Below are 20,843 nucleotides of genomic sequence, written 5' to 3' on the forward strand. Positions count from 1 at the left end.
AGACGGCGCTGATCGAGGGCGGCACCCTGTACACGGTATTCGTGGATCTGCGTGCCGCCTTCGATCTGGTTCCTAGATCCAAGCTATGGAAGATCATGCACGACATGGGCATCCCAAAAGACATATTGGCAATCCTCATTAAATTGCATCAAAACAACTTTGCACAAGTCAGGTGCGGAAAAAGTGGTATACTAACTAAAAGATTCCCCGTTCGCAGAGGTGTGAGGCAGGGCTGTGTGCTAGCACCGACCCTGTTTTGCCTCTTTGTGAACGGGGTAATAGAGCACCTGGCTAGGATTCCTAACATTGATGACCCGAAAGTGTGCGGCAGCGGGGTCCCCGCAATAATGTTTGCGGATGATACCTTGCTGCTGTCCAAATCCCCTATGGGCATCCAGCGGGTGTAAGATGGGTTCCTGAAATTCTGCGGGGAGAGGGGACTCGAAGTCAACCCGCAGAAAACAAAATTCATGATCTTAAACCCAATGCCGACCAATAGACCTAACCCTAGGCTAGGAGATGTAAGCTTGGAAAGGGTGAAGACGTTTGAGTACCTGGGGATAACCCTGAACCAAAACCTGACTTGGGGGGTGCACCAAGTTAAATCCACTATGAAATTAACCCAGAGGGCGGGTGGTATCCTAAGAATTGCTAGCAAATCATCTTACCGCCCGCTTGGCCCTGCAATACAAATCTACAAAGTGCAGGCCCGTGGGGCAGTTGTCTACGGAGGAGAGCTCTGGGGCCATATACCTTCTCAAAGCCTCCTAACTGCCGAAAACAAGTTCCTTAGGCAGTTAGCAATCCTCCCTGAAAGCACACCACTGCTCCCTTTAAGACTGGATTTGGGCGTGAGGCCAATAACAGAGGAACTCGGCTTCAAACCATTGACCTTCTGGCTCCGCCTGTGGAGTAGTCAAGATCTGATAATCTACAGAGCGGAGCTCCAGGACTTGCTACTAACCCCAAAAGCCAGTAACATACCCTGGCTAAGATACATAAAGACCATGTGTGAGTCCCTTGGAATGCCAGGACTATGGACAGACCCGGAAAGAGCCAGCACTAGCATTTCAAGGAAATTGCTCTCAAAAACTTACTACGATTTTATGCTGGCTCGAGCACTTGTGAACGTCCATGCGGGATCACTAACTTCTCATTTCATCCAAAGTAAAGACACTTTTAACATGGAATGTGTCCTGAACGACATTATGCCCCCTCTAACAAGAAAACTGTTCTTGCAGTGGAGGTATGGGACTCTACCCTGGAGGTCCTTTACAAAAGGATGGACGAGACAACCTAACACATCGGCATGCCCCGCATGTGATAATTCACAGGAAAATGATGTGCATGTTGTGTTCTTGTGTAGAGCATATCGGAACAGTAGAAAGCATTGGATTGTTCCTCTGCTTAAAAATCTGGGTTTCAAGCAGCTTCAACCGGCATATAGAGTTTTAAAAACTGATCTATCCCCGACAATTGTCTTTGCAATGTCAAAATTTTTAACTGCAATGTGGTTCACATGCACAAGGCTGTTAATGGCGGCCAGGGAATAATGGTAATAGAGTCCCTTCCCAGTAACTATTACTGCTTTTCTGAAATTTGAATTGATTTTAAAATATGATTGTAATATGATTTTAATGACGTAATATTATGTGTATATCTTTTATGGTCTTGTGACCGAAATAAAGATTTGAAATGAATGAATGTGCTACTTGAGCAGAAGCCAGCGAAAATGATGGTGAATGTTGTAGATGCCTGAAACAAGACACACTGCCATGTTTTGAGTCCTCTATAGTTTGTTAATGTCGGTCTCAGAGAGCACAAGATAACAGCATTAGCGTAATCTAATCAAGAGAAGATTAGGGAACCAGTCGCCGTTGATTGGGATTCAGGTGTAAGGAAGGGCAGAATGTTTTTCCAAGTTCAAAGAGCTGGTAGCAGGAAGTCTGGAGCTTATAGATGGGGAAGTAAAATGGCAGATCTTTATCAAACCAGGCTCCATTGTTTTTAACTCTCTGGATAAGAATGGGTAAGCGCCCCATGGTGGTGAGCTGAGGTCATTGGACCAGTCACTGTAGACAATAGTGTGGATCAGGATTCCAGTCTTGCTACGATTAAGCTTCAACAAGAGGCCGCCATCTAACCCTGGATGGAAAGAAGGCAATCCGTAAGTGAGCGAGCCTCCAAACATTCAGGTCAGACCATTTTCAAGAGTAGCGGGATGTTGTCAAATTAGAAAGTGCCAGTATCCCAAATATCCTACTCACCTCTCCTAATGGTTGCACATAAATACTAAATATAATAACCCTGAGGGCCCCCACATCCCTTCATAATTTCATTGGACTGGAATAGAAGCAGTGAGACTAATTGGTGGCAACCTGTGCCAAAACTACTTCAGGCCAAAGTTTGCTAGCTGGAGAAGGAGAATTGTAAGGTCCACAGTACTGAAAGCTGAAGACAGGTCCAGGAGCAGAAGTCCAGCGGTCTGATTTTGAGCTTTCATGATTACCTCTGCACTGGGTCATGGCCAAAAACACATCTACAATCAATCAAGAAATCAATTGGCTTCTTGTGTAGCAGTGAGACACATAGCTAAATATTATTCCCTATTTTTGGCCTGTACTGGAAGAAGAGTAATGGGCCTAAAGACAGTCAGGTCCAAATCTGCTTTTTTTCAAGAGGTGGTTCTCTTTTTACAGAAGTCGAAAACAGAGCCCTCATGCAAGAGGCTATGAGTGCATCAGATAGAAGATCAAATATCTTAGGCCCCAGTGACTGCAAAATAGTTCCTGCATGCACATGCAGAAGAGAGCCTGGTGTCAGCTGGCTATGAGCTTTTAATTTGTCACCTCCTCCTGTGAGTACTCAGGAAATTTAGGAATGAGACTGGAGTATTTAATTACTGACAGATATGGCCTTGGAATTGGCTGTAATAGAACTCATTTTGTAATGCTTCTTTATTAACTTATTAGAGAAATTAGAAACCAAGTTATCACAAATCTCTTATGAAGCCTTAAATGTAGACTCACAAGCAGCCAAGGGATGTAAATAAGCAAACCATTCTAAAGTGCTACATGAATATTGAAAGAAGGTATGAAGCTGTGCAACAAAACAAGTGTCAGTGGCATGCAGACAGGTCTTACACTGCCAGAGCTTAGGTTTATATCTAGCTTAGTTTCTGGACAGTTGTTCTTTGGCCAACTTATTTCAGCTTGTACAGTTTCCTTACTGTCTCTCCTTCATATGTGAACCAGCAATTGATATATTTGTCCCTCTGGTGGGATGGACAGTCCCTGTGGGTTGGGTACCGACTCGCTGCTCCTGGTTCTGATTCACCCCACTTTGTGGTGGTTGGCCTTCATCTTCTGAAGAAGTGAAATTTATGTTAAGTAAGCCATGATAAGATAATGGCATTTAAAACTGCCTCCACTTTTAAAATGTGTGCTTTGAGGGGTCGAGAAATCCCATTAAGGGTAAGAATCCCTTGAAACTGTATTCATAAATGATAAGACCATTACATAGGGCAAGTCTTTGGGAGACAAATTTTAAACTCTGGCACAATAATAAGATCCAGAGTACATTGAAGCGGGATGAGTCAGACTTATGTGAGGCCAGAAATGTCTAAATTCAGGTACCTGCTTGCTGTAAACTGTGTCGTCAGCATGAAAATTTAAGTCACTGAGCACCATCGCATGGTTGCAAGCTACAGCGACTTCACTTACAAGATTGATAAATTATTTAGCCCAATCCACAGTAGCGTCAGGGGGACAATGTGCTGGTTTTAGTCGAGGAGCAATGACGTTTGTCATTAACCACCAAATTAAAGAGTTGATTTAAAGATCATTGCAACACCTTTTCCAATCTTACCCTTTCTGTTTTCAAGCCTTATGTTAAATCCAAGAGGAGCTGCAATAAAATGTAACCCGAACTAGCAAAAGTTATTGATTGTTGGTAACAATATGGATTGCAGGGCAGAGGCTATGTGGCCCAATAGTGTAGGACTGCCCCCCCCTATCAGACAAATAAACTTAAAATATCCAGGAGAGGGAAAGGCATGACTGGTAAAGGGATTTGTGGTAAAGAGCACAACTCAACACCCCGCCCTGAGCCCTAAACACTACCCAGACTCCTCCCGAGCCCTAAACACTACCCTGCCCCCAAAGTCTAAACACTACCCCGGCCTCCGCTGAGCCCTAAACACTACTTCAGTCCCCCCGAGGCACTAAACTCTACCTGACCCCTCCCTGAGCTGTACACACTAACCAGACCCCCAAACTCTAACAACTACCCCCCAAAACCCAACCCCAGCCCCACTTACCTCACCGCGTCCTCTTCCGATCATTCATACTCTTGGGCCCACCCATTCTGGACATCTAGACCGTTCATGGCCTGAAAACCGCTTAAGTGTGGTAAGGCATATGCGTGGTGCAGGCAAGCATTGTTGCGCTTGCGTTGTTCTGGCACGCAGCGATGGACTGACTACCGGGCGTTTTGGAATGCTGCCGATCTGGGGCCTGATTTCGCTGTGGTGGGGGCTGATTTAGTTGATGGAGACCTGCGTGTGCTTTGAAATAAACAAAGCAAAACGAATTTCATTCAGCACATGCAGGAGCCCATCAACGAAATCAGCCCCCAGCTCAGCAGCATGCCAAAGCGCCCGGTAGCCAGTCCGGCCCGGCTGGCACGCATGGCTGAGCCCACTTTATTCCGGCCGATTCCCATCTCCTTGCTACACGCCATCTGTTATAATTTCATGGCAGGCCTGCTCTTCCTCCGCCCAATTGTTTTTCTTTTTAAAAGCAAGAAGAGGAGTTAAATTGTTTAAATACTTAGGGGGCAATATATGGAATCAACTGCTCTATTAAGATCGATAAAACACAGATGCGGCTTGTCTTTTCTCTTCGCTTTTTGTGGTTCCTGTGATGATTAGTGGTTCTTAGAGCCAAGAAGCCATAATGATGATAACTGCACTTTGTATGATGAAAACTCAAATCGAAATTAGATCAAAGAGTGTGCACATGCATCTGATTTCTGTTTAGTGCAGCATACTACTGGAAACCAGCCTACGTAGACACACTTCTTATAATAAACGGTGTGCCGCTTTTTATTACATATCCCAGTCATGTTTTAGAAATTGTCTTTAGTTTTGGGTTTACATTGTGTCCTCACTTGGGCCAGTGGTGGCTCCTCCGCTAGGTGCATCTCTCCTCTGCTTTTTTGCAGTGACACAAAGGGAAAATAAAATGATAAAACAGATATTTTCATTTTAGTTTTCTCATACTTCCGCCCGCTTTGCGTTAGCGGGCAGGGGAGGAGTGGTAGCACCCTCCTAAAGTGCGCAGTGACTGCTTTGGCCCTCTCGGGCCACCCAAAACAGTCTTGCTCATTTTGCATGTTCTCCATACAGGCTACAGTACAGCCTACATGGAGAACATGCCCAGGCTCCAAGTCAGCGTCTGAGCGCTGAAACACAGCGCTCAGACCAATCACAACACTGCTAATGCAGTGTTGTGATTGGGCTGACTGGAAGCCTGTGTTTGCTTCCAGTAAGGCCGAGCGAGGGAGGACTATGGAGGCGAGGAAGCGGAGAGAAGGTACGTTTAAAAAAGTGTTTTTTTATTCCTGCTTCCCCCGTGTCCTCCCCCCTCCCACCCCTGTCTCCCTATCTCCCCTCTCTTCCCCCCTCCCTCCCCCTCCGCCCTACCTCTGATCATTGCCGGCCGCGACTGACTTGGGGTTTCGAAGCACCCTCTTTCATAAACATCTTGCCGGAGAAGATTGTGTATTATACATATGCAAACTTGGTAGTGTCACGCTGTAAGGCCTAGTAGGATTAGACAAGTCAGACCTTGAGGAGAGGAGTAAAATGATTGGAATTTTCCTGTGATAGGAATCGTCTTGTACTGTGTGTGCCCTTGTGACATTGATGTTTTTTTTCTATTCGGAGATTTATATAGCGCAAACTTGACCCGAAGGTATTGGATATCAGAGCGCTTTACATGAGCACCAGTTGCTTTACACAAGGGCACATTAATTTTTGTTAGGCATGGGGAGATTACGTGATTTGCCCAGAATCACAGGATGTTGAGGGTCATTGCCGAGACTCGAACCCGGTAACCCAGATTTAAGATCGACCGCCCTAGCCGTTAGGCTACATCCTCACCCGGGAACTAGTGTAAGATGAGTCTGCACAAATAATAAGACAAAACATTTTCATGACAAAGAAGGAATCATTACTGCCATCCTGTTTGAATAACATTTAAATATGTATAGATTGTTGTCATGAAGCAGGTAGAAGCCCTTCCACAGTCCATCAACTAGGGACACAAATTCTGTCTGGGCAATAGTTTCACTTCAATAGTACCAATTTAACACCTGGATATAACAATCAGAAACTGAAAGGTGACTAGTTAACCTGTGCCAAGGGTCTGCCACTGTGTTGTGTAAAGAGTACCATGTTTCAGTTAGTAAGGTGTGAGTCAAATTTTTAGGGGTTGAAATCTGAAATGATGCTGCTGATGGTAGAATATGTAACAACTGCAGTAAAAAGATATCAATGAGGAAAATGCAACTGTCACTTGATCACATGGTTCCATTGGTCCTGAGGGGTGGTGGTATCACCAAGGGTAGCAGTTGGAGCTGGGAACGGAGAAAGAACAGAGAAAAAAGACTAGTGTGAGTGAGGAGAAAGGGAGCTGAGGACCGCAGATAGGAAAAAAAGAGCGAGAGATAGCAGAAGATACAAGAAGAGACAGCGCTTTGACATCGAGAGAGGTAGCATGCGACTTAAGAGAAATCCAACATAGTAGTTTTGATAGTCAGTTAAAACCATATGCGTTTTATATGGCACCAAAGTCATTTGTTTCCCCTAAAGGTACTTTTTGGGCAAATATTTGTCTACAGTACTTTTACAGAGAAGAAGAATTGAATGGTGCGCATAAGGGGCAGAAGGTTACTCAGAGTATGTTTGTTTGCGGCATGTTCTTGGATGTGGAAATGGTGCAGAAGCTGATACATTGTGTATGTTGGATGGGAAGTGTTAGTCACTTGTCCCAAATATTGAACTGAAGTCAGTATGTTTCACAGACATTCAATCGCAGCTCGCATGACTGGGCGGGTGCGGGTGGGTGGGGTGGGGGTGGGGGGTCGGGGTGCGGGTGGTGGGGGTATTGTGACAGGGGTCGCGCAGGGATTTAACATAAAAACTTACCATACCGCGTCCCGCGCCGCCTCCCCTCCTGGCCGGGTCCCGCATTTTCTTGCTGCTTTCCTGCTCTCCTGCCTATGGCAGGAACAGGATGCAGCCAACCTCCATCCCCTCCCCTAAGTCAATCACAACACTGCAATGGCAGCCCTTTTTTCTGCATACAGCCTACATAGAGAGAATGCAGAGTGCGCATGACTGGTTTTGTCGGCTCCAGAGGGTCGACCAAACAGTCAGGCCCGTAACATTGGGCAAGCCACTCCTCTCTGCCCTGCCCACCTGCCCGCCCCCAACCAGGCATACCCTTCTGCTTTCTCGCAGTGTGAGAAGTAGAAACATAAAATGGTATTTAAAATACCATTTTATGTTTTTGCTTCTCGCACTAAGAGAAAGCAGTGGGGTGGCGCTCCTCTACCCTAATAGAGGAGGCGCCTCTGAAGACATTAGCCAGTGTGTGGGTAAGCATGTACTCAAACTGCAGGGATGAGGTTCACAGTTAAAGCATGGGTATTGTAGTGACATATGAAATATAAGGTGTACATGGGCATGTCTTTGTGCACAGGATAAGCGTGGAAATGTCACACATGAGCAGACTGACAGTTTGCCAGCTACACGAGGTTTGTAAAATGCTGAACATGGTGAGGCCTCATTTCCCAGCATGGGGATGTTGCGAAGACACAATGAAACAGCAGATTTGATACTGGTTGTCTGGCTACTGGTAGGAGCTGAGGGGGCAGGGAAGGAAAGCTGCTGGAAGCGGCACGTGGCAGCCCACGTGACCACATGGTTGGTTAGGTTGCTGGCAGTTGCTAATCTCTTTTCCCTGACGGGCAGGTGATTCAACATGTGTTTGCTTGGAGTGCTTTAGTAGTCTCAGTGTTCATGCTTAAGCTCTGTGAGTGGCAGCTGGAAGGAGCCAGGCAGTTAGGGAGTCAGAGCACACAGAATATGCTGTTTGTCAAATAGAGGGAGGCTTTGTTTTTGCTGGGAGTGTAACATATGTCCCTGCTGCCTTTGCATAATGTTGCAAAATGTATTACAGAACGTGTTCATCGCTGCTAGCCCATTGAGCTTTCCTATAGCATACAGTAATATAGGGGCAAGAATACTTTATTGATGGCCTGTGACTGCAGAGGGACAGCCATGTTTCCCTTTGCATAGGAAGGCAGAAATCCTTGCGCTGCCCTTGGAAAATGCTCCGACTGCTGCAAAGCAAGAAGTAACCTTATAGCTAATTTAAATTCAATCTGCTGAGCTCCACCTTCAAATAAGGTCGAGTTGAAATAATTCATTTCAATTTCTTTCATGCAGATGCACAAAAGATGCACTTAACATCACTACTTTATACTGCGGTGTTAAAATGCTAATTGCGTGGAAGCGGGACCGCGAGCGGTTTGCACAAATTGCCTTCATTATTTTGTCTTATTCCCCAACAGAGAGAAATCCAATTCTCAAAATTTGCTGGGAACAGCAGCTGGAAGCAGAAGAAAGGAGTTTGTTAATTCAGGTGTTTGAAGTTTTTAAATGAGTAATTTAAAGGTGTGAATCAAATTAGCCTTGGCACGCTGCCCATCGCGCGAGATCAAAACATTGCCTTAATGGAAAGCGCTCCACTTCTTGAGCTTCGACCCGAAGAGGCGACTTCTCTTCCGGGTCAGCAGCCGTTACAGTGACGCCGCAGCGCGAGACGCGCGAGTGACCGGAATTGGTGTATTCCGAAGAACGAAAAGTTTTTCAAAGACCGCCTCCTGGTCGTTTATTCGAGCACTTAATCTTTTTTGGTGTAATTGGCCTGCTATTGAGGCTGTGTGTTCATGCAGAGCAAAATTAAATGCGTCGCATTTCACCGCCCCAAGACGACTCCCCACATAATATTTTACGTTAGGAAGACGGACATGAAAGCTTATTTTGCATCCAGTAATTGCATCCGCCATCCCACGTTTGGTGATGGATGTGGGGCTTTCAAGAAGTCACCTCAAAGGCCCCGTGGTGGGGGATGGAGTAAGTGGGGTTTCGGCAGCAACTGCAAGGGTACGTAGGGATTACTGTGACCTGTTGAACATTCTGCAGTTGATGTATTTTCTGTAAATAATGCATGAATCCGGGGCAGTGCCATTAACAGTGCAGCAGGTGCAGTGGCACCAGTGACATGGCCATAGGGTTCCTCCCCCAAGTTATAGGTGGTTTTGACTACTCAGTATGGTAATCAGAGCGTCGTCTTCTGTGTTTGCTTTCAGCCTATTGAACCATTCATTGCTTTATCGCTGGCATTAAGAGTGTATTTGAGGCAAAAACAAGAAGGTTAAATGTAAAAAAGTGTTGTACAGCTACAAACAGTAGCGGTCGGAAGTAGGAGTGCTTCCGGGCAGGGACGTGGGGAGGGGAGGGGCAGGGTGGGGGTAGTAAACTACAGAATACGGACAAATACAGGTAAGTAAACATAAAAATAAATAAATCGAATTTCGCTAAATGCAATGCAGTGCGAGCAGCAACATTTGTTTTATTTATTTATTTATTTTTATGTTTACCGTAGTTTACTGTAGTACTGTATTTGTCTGTATTCTCTAGTTTACTATCCCCCCCCCCCCCCCCACGTCACTGCCTGGCAGCACTCCAACTACCGACCGCTACTGGCTACAAAGCCTACGGTTGGCAAAAGTACAGGCTTTCTGAGCGGGGTTGCAATGTACAAAGATTATTTAGCGAGTTTGAGAGAGCAGTCCAACTTTTGTCACTCAGTTCTTAAATGATGTAGGAAGCTGGCTCTATATATAGTGGACCAAAGAGAGGTACACTGTGCAAAGTGTCCAGGCAAGCCCCAAAGAAATTACAGAGGCCCAAATACCAGCCCATGCTCCTTTGTGGTAGTGTGGGCAAGCAGTTAGGCATATCGGAGGGTAGTGCTAAGCATTTATTGTACACACAAAAGCAAAAAGTGAGACACCCACTTACTAAAGTAATAGGACGCCAATTTATAAAAACAACATGCACTTTTATATGAATTTAGATACCAAGATCATCGGAATCAGGTAAGTACTTTTCGAGTAATTAATTTTTACAGTTTTCAAAAGTTGATAGTGCAATTTTAGGGTGCGGTAATGTTATCCTATGGGAGAAAAGCGTACTGCGTTTGGGCACTTAACAGCAATTTATGGGAATGTTCTTCTGGATTTAAGGTGGGTATGGCGGAAGGTCCAAGGCCATACCAACAGGTCACCTCCGGAAACTCTGGGACATCGGGTGCAGAGGTGTGTTACGGCATCAGGTATCTTATTCCCCATTCACTTCAATGAGAGAATGGTCCGAACAGAAAGAGACTGCAAGCTGGGACTGAGGGACGAGTCTGTGGCAGCCCACTGGGGGGCTCGACTTTTGAGGTCCTTGGGCACATAGGGACACAGGTGGTCCACTTCTCAGGCTGTGGAGCTCGGGCGCAGTGGTGTTTTTTGTGATTGAATTTGGTGCTAGAGTCACTCGCGGTTGGAGGTGGCCTGCAGAAAGAGGCTGCAGGGGGTGAATGGAAGTCCAGTCTGTGTAAATCCAATGGTGGGCTTAGCTCCTGTAGCACAATCACCTCCCTTGGACTCTGGCTGTGGAGCGGGGGTGCATCTCTCTACTTTGAGGCGTTGGGTAGCAGCGGTCAAAGACTCCCTTCTTTGTCTTTGGTTGTGCAGAAAGTGGCAAACAGGACAGCTAGGCTACTCTCGATGTGGGACTCACTGTCACTGAAGTCCCTCGATGTGCAAGTCGGTCTTCCATGGTGTTGGTGTCCGAACTGACACAACAAACCTTGGTTGCTGTAAGGGGTCCAGTACCCCAGGTATTGGTGTTGTTCGGCTCCGGTCAGTCCTGGCTCCACCACACTTAAAAGGAGGACAGATCTGACCTGCAGGAGCACAGTGACCTCTTCCTAGATGGCTGCTGCGTCGGTAGACCATGTAGGCGGCAAGTCGGTGTACCAAGCGTTGCACATTTAGTGCCTGCGGCTGCAGGGGAGTAGCTCCTCTACTCCAAGGAAGATTAGGCAATTGGCGAAGCACCAGCAGCCCTACAGGTTTCTTGGAGTCTGCGGCAGGGCAAGTTTGCTTCTTCCATGATTGTTGGGGGCAGCAGTCAGGTTGACAGGATTGGCACCGAGCAGTTGTTGCCCCTCAGTTCTTGTGACAGTACTCTTCTTTGTCCACTCCTTCTTATAGTCTGTTGAAATCTGAAGTCATGGTTCCCCTAAATACTCAATTTAGAGATGTAAAGGGAATTGAGGGATAGAAACTGCTGGTATACTTACCCCTGGGGTCGCTACACCTCCTAGATGACCACTTCATTTGGGGAGTGGGCATTACCCTGTCTCCTAATTCCACTACACACAAGATGGTGGAATTTCTAAATTTGTGTTTACTTTAGTATTGTTCACCCCAGAGGTGTGTCCCACCTGGCAGTGTAAAACGCCTCCTGTATAGTTAATTTTCCTGCCTGTCCTGGTGCCAGATGGCCCAGGGCAAGGGGTGGCATCCACCCAGTGTGGGGAGGCCCTGGGTCGCAGATCAAAGGCGGCAGAGGCCTTTGAAGCCTCCGGCCTTAATATGCTATTTACCAGCCTTTCTGAGTGAGGAGGTGATAACACCTCTCCCCAGAGCAGGCATTGTTTCTGTCCTCTGATAGCATTGCTCTCACCTCCTCGGGTGTCAGAAACTCATCTGCGGGGGCAGGCTGGACTGGACCAGTCAGAGGGCACCTCTAATGTACCCTTGGGATGCATGTATTAATAATTCCATCACTGGGATCCGTGTGGGTTTATTAATATGATGTGTTTGATACCAAAAACCATATGTTTCAGTGAAGCCATTATGCAGCAGGGGAACTCCTTTTGACCAGTGCCCAGTAAATACCTAAAGATGGCTTCCCTGTTCACTTGCCATATCGAGTAATAGAACTATATCTCCTCAGGCAGGTGTGTCATCAAATAAAATATAAGGCACCCTGCCTTAGAGCTCAAAGTCCTGATGTAGGGGTGACTGACATATATTAGATGCAATAGCTTTGGCATGACACACAGGAGTGTGTCATTTCTTGTTTTCACGCATGGTTTGCACCATGTCACGCAGCCTGCAAATGCAGCCTTTGTGGAGTTTGTATGTAGATCCCTAAGGATGGCATAAGACATACTGCAGCCCTTAGGGACCCTCTTCAATACCCATGCCCTAGGTACCTGGAGTACTATTTAAGGGGTGTTACAGTCCTTAGCCAGTTGTAGAACGATTAGACTTCACCTTGTTTTAGGGCAGGAGCACTGGCATGGAGGTCTGGTTAGAAGGCCTCAGTGCACTAGTCGAACATCAGCATCTAGTAGCTAAATAAAGGGGGCAAAAAGTCAGGGGAAAACTGCAACAAAAGCCCAGCTACCTACAATGTACACTTTACAACTTGGAAGTTTGCTGGAGTGTGAAAGGGACATCTTCTCCTTCTGAGGCACAGTGAATAGTATCACTGGTTTGTGACAGTTATTACGGTCACAAACCATGAATAGGACACCGACCTATAAAAGCAGGTGGTTGCCATTCCCAAATCGAAAGCAGTGGCGGATTGATATCACTTTGTGAATGCACAATATGATATTCGCTTGCAGCTGAATAGCCGCAGAGGAAATTTATCCCCCAAAAATATGGCGGCCTACGCGGCTATGCGCATGACATCATCGCATTGACCACGCGTTGCCCTTGTGACTCCTGCACATGGTTCTGCAATCACACTTCAGTAGATCAGCGTTCCAGCTTTTAGCACAAGGCATGCTGCATCAGTACCTGTATCTTAACAACCTCCGCTGCTGCCTGGCAACATGAGCTCTTTCTTCCTCTGCACACTCCCAACACAAAGCACAAGGTAAAACACTGGTGTCCTGCTTGAGCCGATCTGGGTCGTTGCGGTGAGTTCATTTATAGGTAAACAATGCCGGTAGCTTCACAGCGCCTCGCGCCTTGCTCCAGTCGCTGCTTTGAAGTTGCCCAAAATGCCAAAATTTACTCAAAGCTCGAGTCAGCGTCTCATCATTGCTGATGTGCATCATACTCCTTCTGCAATAGAAACTCTTCTTTAGTGATCTCCACGTAGGTCAATTTCATGCTGTCAATTCACTGCCAGACATTGGTAACCAAACCTCGAAATCTTCTGGTACATACCAACTTCAATCTAGTTGACAGCAAAGTCCTTTCAACTCAGCAGTCACCCTCTAGATCTGCTGCGCACAGTACGCTGGCCTGATCAATTGCCCAGGATTGCTGTCTGTCTGATGTACATAGACACTGGTGGGACTGCCAGGCACAATTCTTCCGTACAGGCTTAAAAAAAAAATCTTGGCAATCCTCTTAGTTCCTATAATTTCTTCTTAGTTTCTCTAGTTTCTTCCTAATTTCTAGTTCCTCATGCGTAGTTTCTTTTCTGCTTGTCACCAGTATTACAATGAAGGATGTAGTTTCCTAGGTTACAAAAGATGTACGTTTATTAGGTTTAGATCAGGTTACAGGTAAATCATGTAAAGCAACACAAGGAGCAGAAACCTGCTACTCAGCCCTTCTCAATCCGCCTGTCCACTCATCAAAGCATAAATACTTTCAACATTCCAACCATGCAATGACCTCACTCACTGGCTGACCCGCACGGAACATCGAACCTGTGTGGAAAATGCACAAGGTAGCAAGAAGCCACAAGAGGATGCAGCCCCTTGTCTCTCAGGCTCCATTCAGAACTAGTTTGGCATTTTGAGATCGTGAAAGCAGGGATACAAGGCTGCTGTCCCTTGTAGGGTCGGACTGGCCTATAGGTCAATCCTGCACTACCAACCGATGGCCTTGCCTCACAGGTCAGTGTGTAGATAGTTTTTTGGCTGTTTGTTGCCCTGTTTTATGGTATGCTGGGCCGGTTTATTCTGCTGATTTCCCAGATATGAAAACAAAAAAGCTTAAGGCCCTGCAGTCTCCCAGACCTTGCAAAACAGTTATATAGCATGTATTTACAATTTACTCCAATTTGCAAACATGGGCTGTCTAGTTCACTTATGTTATATTATGTTGTGTTGTGTTATGTTATTTACTAAGAGGAGCCATTTTTATTTTGGTCCCCGTGCCTATTTTCTGTCCCAATGCGACCCTGTCCCTCGCAGTTCTCTTCCCTGTATTTACAGCCATTTGGTAGGATTGACAATACAGAATCCTGTCTTAATAATATTAAGGAGGCAATAATTTGCCAATGCTGCAGAATGTTTATTTTGCACTGACATATTTGTGCAACTGTCACATCAACTACTGCTTTAAATGGGCTAGTACTGCGAGTGTGCAGTTCTTAACTTGGAAAGGGAGAGTATCAGCACTTCTCAAAAGGGTTACAGTACTTTCAATGCGAGAGTATCGCCACTTCCTAGTAGCAAACAGATACTCTGGGGTAATGAGTACCTGCACTGTTATATTTCCATTTAAAGGACTGGTCGCAATACAAAATGTAGATCCAGGAAGGCAGTCGGTGGGGATGGACCCCAGCCAGTAGCAGTGGTGTAACAAAACGAGGGGGGCCTGCAAAGTTAATGGAGGGCTCCCCCACCCCCACACTCTGGAGCCAGTCAGAAGCTTTCGAGCCAGCTTGTGCCCTGGAGATCGGGGCCCCGCACCGCTGGGGCAATTGTTACACCACTGGCCAGTAGTACATTGGCGCCCCAGTCAACTGAATTTGCTAAGCAATTGAGTGTCCTAGATTGTTACGCCATGTTATGTTAGATGTGTTAATGTAGCCTACATTCTGCTAGTACTATGGCCTTCCAGCGCTGTTTGGCAAAGGTACCTTCTTGCTTTGGTTTCAAGTATTCTGCTATACACGCGTCAGGTTCGTTTCATCAGCTAGGACATCAGTGGTATATTAGAAATTTAGTTGCTGTTTACAATAGGTTTATTTTTAAGAATTGATAGACGATGGGTTTAACTGGTGTAGGCCAAAGTGCTTGCTGAAAGTCCATAGGTACCGCCTTATTTGGCTTGCCACCTGCCCTGTTGTTTCATATGAAAAGCATTTGGGGTGACTTAAAACGGCCTGTCAGTCTTGTCTTATCAAGATTGTTAACTCTGGTGTGTACAAATTCCAAATTGGACATTTCTTTCCCCAGTCATGCAGTTGAAATTGCTTTAAAATATTCTTAATTTGACTGGCTTGTTTTCCCAGGGAACCAGACCTGCTTCAATAGAAGGGCGTGACTGCAGGTAATAGGATTACGTGTGAGCGTTCTCTATACCTCGTGAAGCGAGCCAGTGACATGCAGAATCCGACCACAGATCGGTTCAGAGCAATGTTTACCTGTATCCGTCCCCACATGTCCCAACTGGTGTGGCACTTCGTCATTGTGTAAACCGGCTCTTTTGTTGTGATCGTTTGCTGCACAGAAAGCCCTCAGGGTCCTTTGCGCAATAGGGTTTGTCCCACATGAAGAATGCTAAGACCACGTATTTGTAGGGTAGAGGCGGATACATTTGACGGCCTAGCCCACTCCTCATGACTGGTCGCAATTGCGGTCTTCAGCAGAAGGTTGTGCCTAATAGGATGAGTGCTTGCATGGGCGGACAGTCTCCTTGCTTAAGTGTAACACCCACCACCAGACCTTTGTCGAGGTTCTCAAATGTTGGCTGTCTTCCATTAAATTCAATTAATTAAATGGCATTTCCTCTACTGGGTGTCACTTTCTGACTGTTTTGAAACCTTTCTGGGGCATAGTGGCCCAATAGGAGTCTATGAAGCTGTTGCAGCCCCTTTGCATGCCCAAACAATAATTCTGAAGAGCTTAGGAACAGGTTCTACAAGAATAATTTGCTGACGGATAAATACCAGAGCGCTTAAAGAGCATGCGACAAAATCCACTTGTGCAGATCCACAGAGCGCATCCCCTAGAGGTAAAACGTGATGTAGACCCCTGCCAGCCTCTTGAACCGTGCGTTACTGGAGCTGATGGCTGTGTCATTTGTAAAGGCTCTTAATCAGTGCATCTTGAAGGACCAGAGGAAAACGTGGTGTACTTTGGGGACTTCAGAAAACAGGAATTCAGTGGGTATCATAAAATGGAATTATTCAAGAGTTTTATTTTTGATACTCGCACGTTTTTCATATTTTATATTGTATATTTTGATATTATTGTTCAATCAATTCACATGACTATCGCCGATTGATTTATTTACTGGTTCGGTATATAATTACTTATTACACTGGTGTATGTGTATTGGTTATAAGCTTGCGCACTACAAACGTAATTCCTTTTAGCTTTGTAATGTGCTGGTTAAGGACTTCTTACCTCATCATTGCTGGCTCCAATATCTGTGCACACCGCTTGGAGGGTTCACATTCTCTCAATACTTGGGGCCCGCTGGCCACACGTGCCGGCTTGTTGTATTGTGGCTGAAGGGCACGCCATGTTGTTACCAGTCATGTCGACTGGCTGCACGATCCTTAAGCTACTAAGAGGAAACGTTCTGCAGATCTTCAAGGCTGTGAGGGCTGCAGGGAGTCCTAGAGCCCGCATGACTTTCATGTGCTTACTTTGGCAATACTTGTCTGGCTTATCATGCCCTTATTGTATGTTTGTAAGGTATGAAACTGTGTTGCTTGGCAAAAGTTTAAATCACCCAGGCTTAATTTGTTTTAACCAAAAAAAAAATGGGAACAAGGATCCAAAGTTTTTCTTAGGACTTTGCCACCAGATCTGCTAAATGATCCAAGAATCAAGGCTAAAAAAAAAAAAAAAAAAAAAAAAAAAGAATCAAGGCTGCCGAATTTTGATTCTTCCACGTGATCTCTTTTTTCACCATCCGAGAATTCCTGTTTCTTTAGCTCACTCTTGTAGGTTCTTTTTTATTCCTGTTTTCTTAATCTGTCACTGTTTTTGTGTATTTGTCTTTCTCCACTTCGCTTCGCCCCCCCTTTTTCCCCCTTTCTCCTGCTTGCCCTAGGTATGAAAAGTAAGGAAACGGTCTCCAAAATGAGTGCAGGTGCCAAGCGCCGGCAAGCACTGATACGTGTCTGCATGCTTGAGCAATCACATCACCTATCCGCACGCCTGGATTCGAGTTTGGTGGGGGAAAGGAGGTTAGCAGAGGCATTTGTGCAACACCGTGAGTAATAACGCAAAAGACAACGATAAGACCCTGGTGAAACCTACTAACGCCCCCTTTGCAAGGTGTGGGATTAATTTCAATCCCTGTGCAACAAGGATCGGATTTACAAGTTGTGTGATAGTTAGCACAGTCTCAAATTTTTCCCTGAGATAGATCCCAACAGGTCAAACCTGCTGCAATGTTTTAGGGGAGAAGGTTGGGAAAAGGCAAAACATGCAGAATTCAAGCTGAATATCCTGAGAAATCGGAGACTGGCAGCTCATTTCATCCCAGAAAGAAGGATCGGTTGCTGTAGTTTAATTAGAAGAGCCATGCAGTGTATGAAGAGAAGGGAACTGCAAGATGTTTTTCCTTGAGTTTTGACTAGTTATGAAAGAGGGTCTTGTACGACCTGCAAATCTGGGACACCTGTCGGGATGTTATTGCATAGCCATATTTACCACCCTGTTATTGAGTTCTGGTGCTAAGTAGTGGAAAGGCATTCTAAAGGGGGAACAGCGCTTACAACACAATTTTTACAACGAAGTACCTTTACGACGCAACCATTACATCGCAAGTCATTACAACTACTTGCGCTGGGGGGCGCTGTAGGATAGGGAATAGTTTTAATTTACTATCCAACACCTTCCCTACTATCCACGGGGACTGGAGTTGGAATAGTAAATTAAACTATTCACTAGCCAGCGCCCCCCAACGCAAGTCGTTGTAACGACTTGCGTTGTAAAATTTGCGTCGTAAAGGCATGCATTGTAAAAGCATGCGTTGTAACGACGTACATCCATTCTAAAGTATTTAATACAATCCTACAAAGAATTATTTTTTATTCTCATTTTAGAATCAATGCTTTATTTAGAAAATGAGACTTAAATCTCATTGGCATGAGACTCTTCTACCACTAGCGATACCTGACAAGGATTTAATGCATGGTTTTATCATTTTAGCTCTTTCGTATTGCATGCAATATAATTACATGTTTTTAAATTATTTTATGCTAGTCGTTCCTGCATGAAAGGGCAACAGGACCCAAAATGCTGAATACAGTTCTAATTATTCTAAATTGAGTAAATTAAAAAACAAATCGTGTTCATTGTTCTTATTGTGTGTGGATATATTCAAGCTGCTGTATAGGTACTCTGCAGTGTCATTGGTGGAGACCGTAATTGTCGCCGGAGATCTGTTAATGGTGTGGAGGAGAATGGGGCGTGTCTTGTCGATGTAGTGAGAAAATGTTTTCTTTGGCTCCATTGACTGTGCAGCCACTTGTACTCAACAACATTCCAAAATGGTCCAAATCATGGAAAGTGTGAGATGAACTGGTTGTCCGGTACAATGGTGAGGGCATTATGGGAGGTGGTGGGTGGACACACATGGAACATGGCAGGGAGCTGTCGCCTCGGTCTGTACCCTCGCCTAAAAGGATACAAAATACAGGTGAAATTTTCAGACTTAGCGCTCATATTAGTGAAACTCCTCATTACTAGTAGGTGGAAGTCAGAAACCTCACCTACCCTATTAGCCTGAAGAGAGGCGATGAAACAAAGGGAATTGGGGAAAAACCCATCGCCATGGATTGGCATGTCCTCTTTGAGTCCTTCAAAGCGTTTGACTTGGCTACCATCTAGCATGACCCTACTGCTCCTTCAAGTTATTCGACCTGAGACACAGGGAGACACATATCAACCTATACCCATATTTTAACCCCGTAGAGGACTGAACCGCAGGCGATATTATGTATAAAAGCCTTGAAGGGGACGAGCATAAACAGACTTCCAAACCCAAGGCTCACAACACACTGAATCGTTAAATTAACATACACACTCTATACAATAAGAGTAAGCGCAGGCGTGACAGCTCTTTCACTCGGTGTGTAGTATCCTGTGCACCCCGTCGGAGAGGAGGGGTTTAATGTTATTATTCTATATTAAGTACGACTGTTCTCGCAGATACTGGTTTCATTACCAGTGCTAACAGCTATATTTATACGCATCACTGTGCATACCACTGTACCTTATATAGGTTCTGAAATGCAAATATGTATGTACAGTACTTGTGTATCCTTCTGCTCTCTCTTGCACTTGAACTGCCATTTACACATTGACATGTGATCCTCCTATTCTTGAAAACCCAATACAATTTTTTTTAAAAACTGGTTGTACAGTACATTCCCTAAGATGCACATGGGTGTCAATTGCATAGCAGTAAGAGGAGAGGCCAAAGTTCATGGTCAAAGTCATAAATGGTGCTGGTAGTATCATTACAGCAAGGATTAGGGAAGAGGATATACATGTGGGTTACTGCTCGTCACCTAAATCATGTGTGTGTTGGTCTGAAGGCACTGAAAGTATAGTAGAGTACAGGCCTAGGCGCCATGCCCTGGGGCATGCTGGAGGCCTCATACGACCTTAAGGTGTCGATCTTATTGATGAAGACGGTGGTTGGTAGTGAGCTGGAAAACATCATGTCCTTATAAATGCCAAATGGCTCTTTGGTCCAGGTTTACGATTCTTGGTTGTGAGCATGGAATTATTTCGTCCTTGCTCTGGCAAATACATATGTATTGCTTTTGGTATTTGCCTGAGACGCTGTGCGGTGAAACCGTAGTTCGGTTTTGTTCCAGCTTCTTTCTAACGCTCTACCATGACGTTTCACTGGAAGAGGCAGTGAATATACCACCTATTGATCTTCAGATGCACAGGTTTGTGACTGAGATCAGAGCAGGAGTATCCAGGGACTTGGTTAATTTGTCTTGCTGGTTGTCTAGAATTTCTATCATAGATTCCAGATGTGTGATGTATTTTGTGAAGCATTTGGGTGGATGCTTCTGGCTGTATGTTGTTTAGATTTATCCATGAGCAAGGCTAGCTAATAGAAGTCTCAGCTCTGCTGTTTAGTTCCGTGTCAATTTAGAATTTGAATTGGATCTCCGGAGTCAGAGAGAACATTAAGTCAAGGGCATGACTGCCCTCATTGGTTGATTTGTTAGCCAATTTAGTAATGTCAAGTGAATCCTTGCCGTCAATAATATTTTAGTTGTGTGCATTGGATGCGTCATCTTTGTGAATTCTTATTTTACACGAAATTAAAGTTTGGTGAGATATACGTGGAGTGTTCTTGGGCCAAAACACAGAGGTTGGGTTGGAAGGAAGTGAGACATTTTGTAGAGGATCATACAAAAACTCGCACACCATGGTTGTGGTTGGGCTTGGGACTTCTGTGGATAGAAGTTACTTAAATAGTCAAAGGATGAGACTTTAAGTTGCTTGAAAATTTGTCATTTGGGATGATCAGTGTAACCCCATCTCCGCTGCCATGATCTTTGTTTTTCTAGTAGCATAATGTATTAGCTTACTGACGATCATTTTGACAATATCAGTGAAATAGAACATTTTGAATCTAACCATGACCAGTTTCAGCGGATGTAATTTTGCTGACATTATTGAATACACAAGACTAGACTGCCGGGATCAGGCTGAAAGCCTCTACTCATAAAGTGAATAGAAGAA

At 45.1% G+C, this 20,843-nt stretch overlaps 1 protein-coding gene across 6 annotated transcripts in view; it reads left to right on the forward strand.

Annotated features, from left to right (window-relative positions):
- Positions 1-20,843, forward strand: part of LOC147718541 (synaptotagmin-like protein 2) — a 684,078-nt gene that overhangs the window by 40,426 nt on the left and 622,809 nt on the right. The window lies entirely within an intron of this gene.

This window comes from Lissotriton vulgaris, chromosome 4_1 (genome assembly GCF_964263255.1).
Source record: "Lissotriton vulgaris chromosome 4_1, aLisVul1.2, whole genome shotgun sequence".
Lineage (NCBI taxonomy): Eukaryota > Metazoa > Chordata > Amphibia > Caudata > Salamandridae > Lissotriton > Lissotriton vulgaris.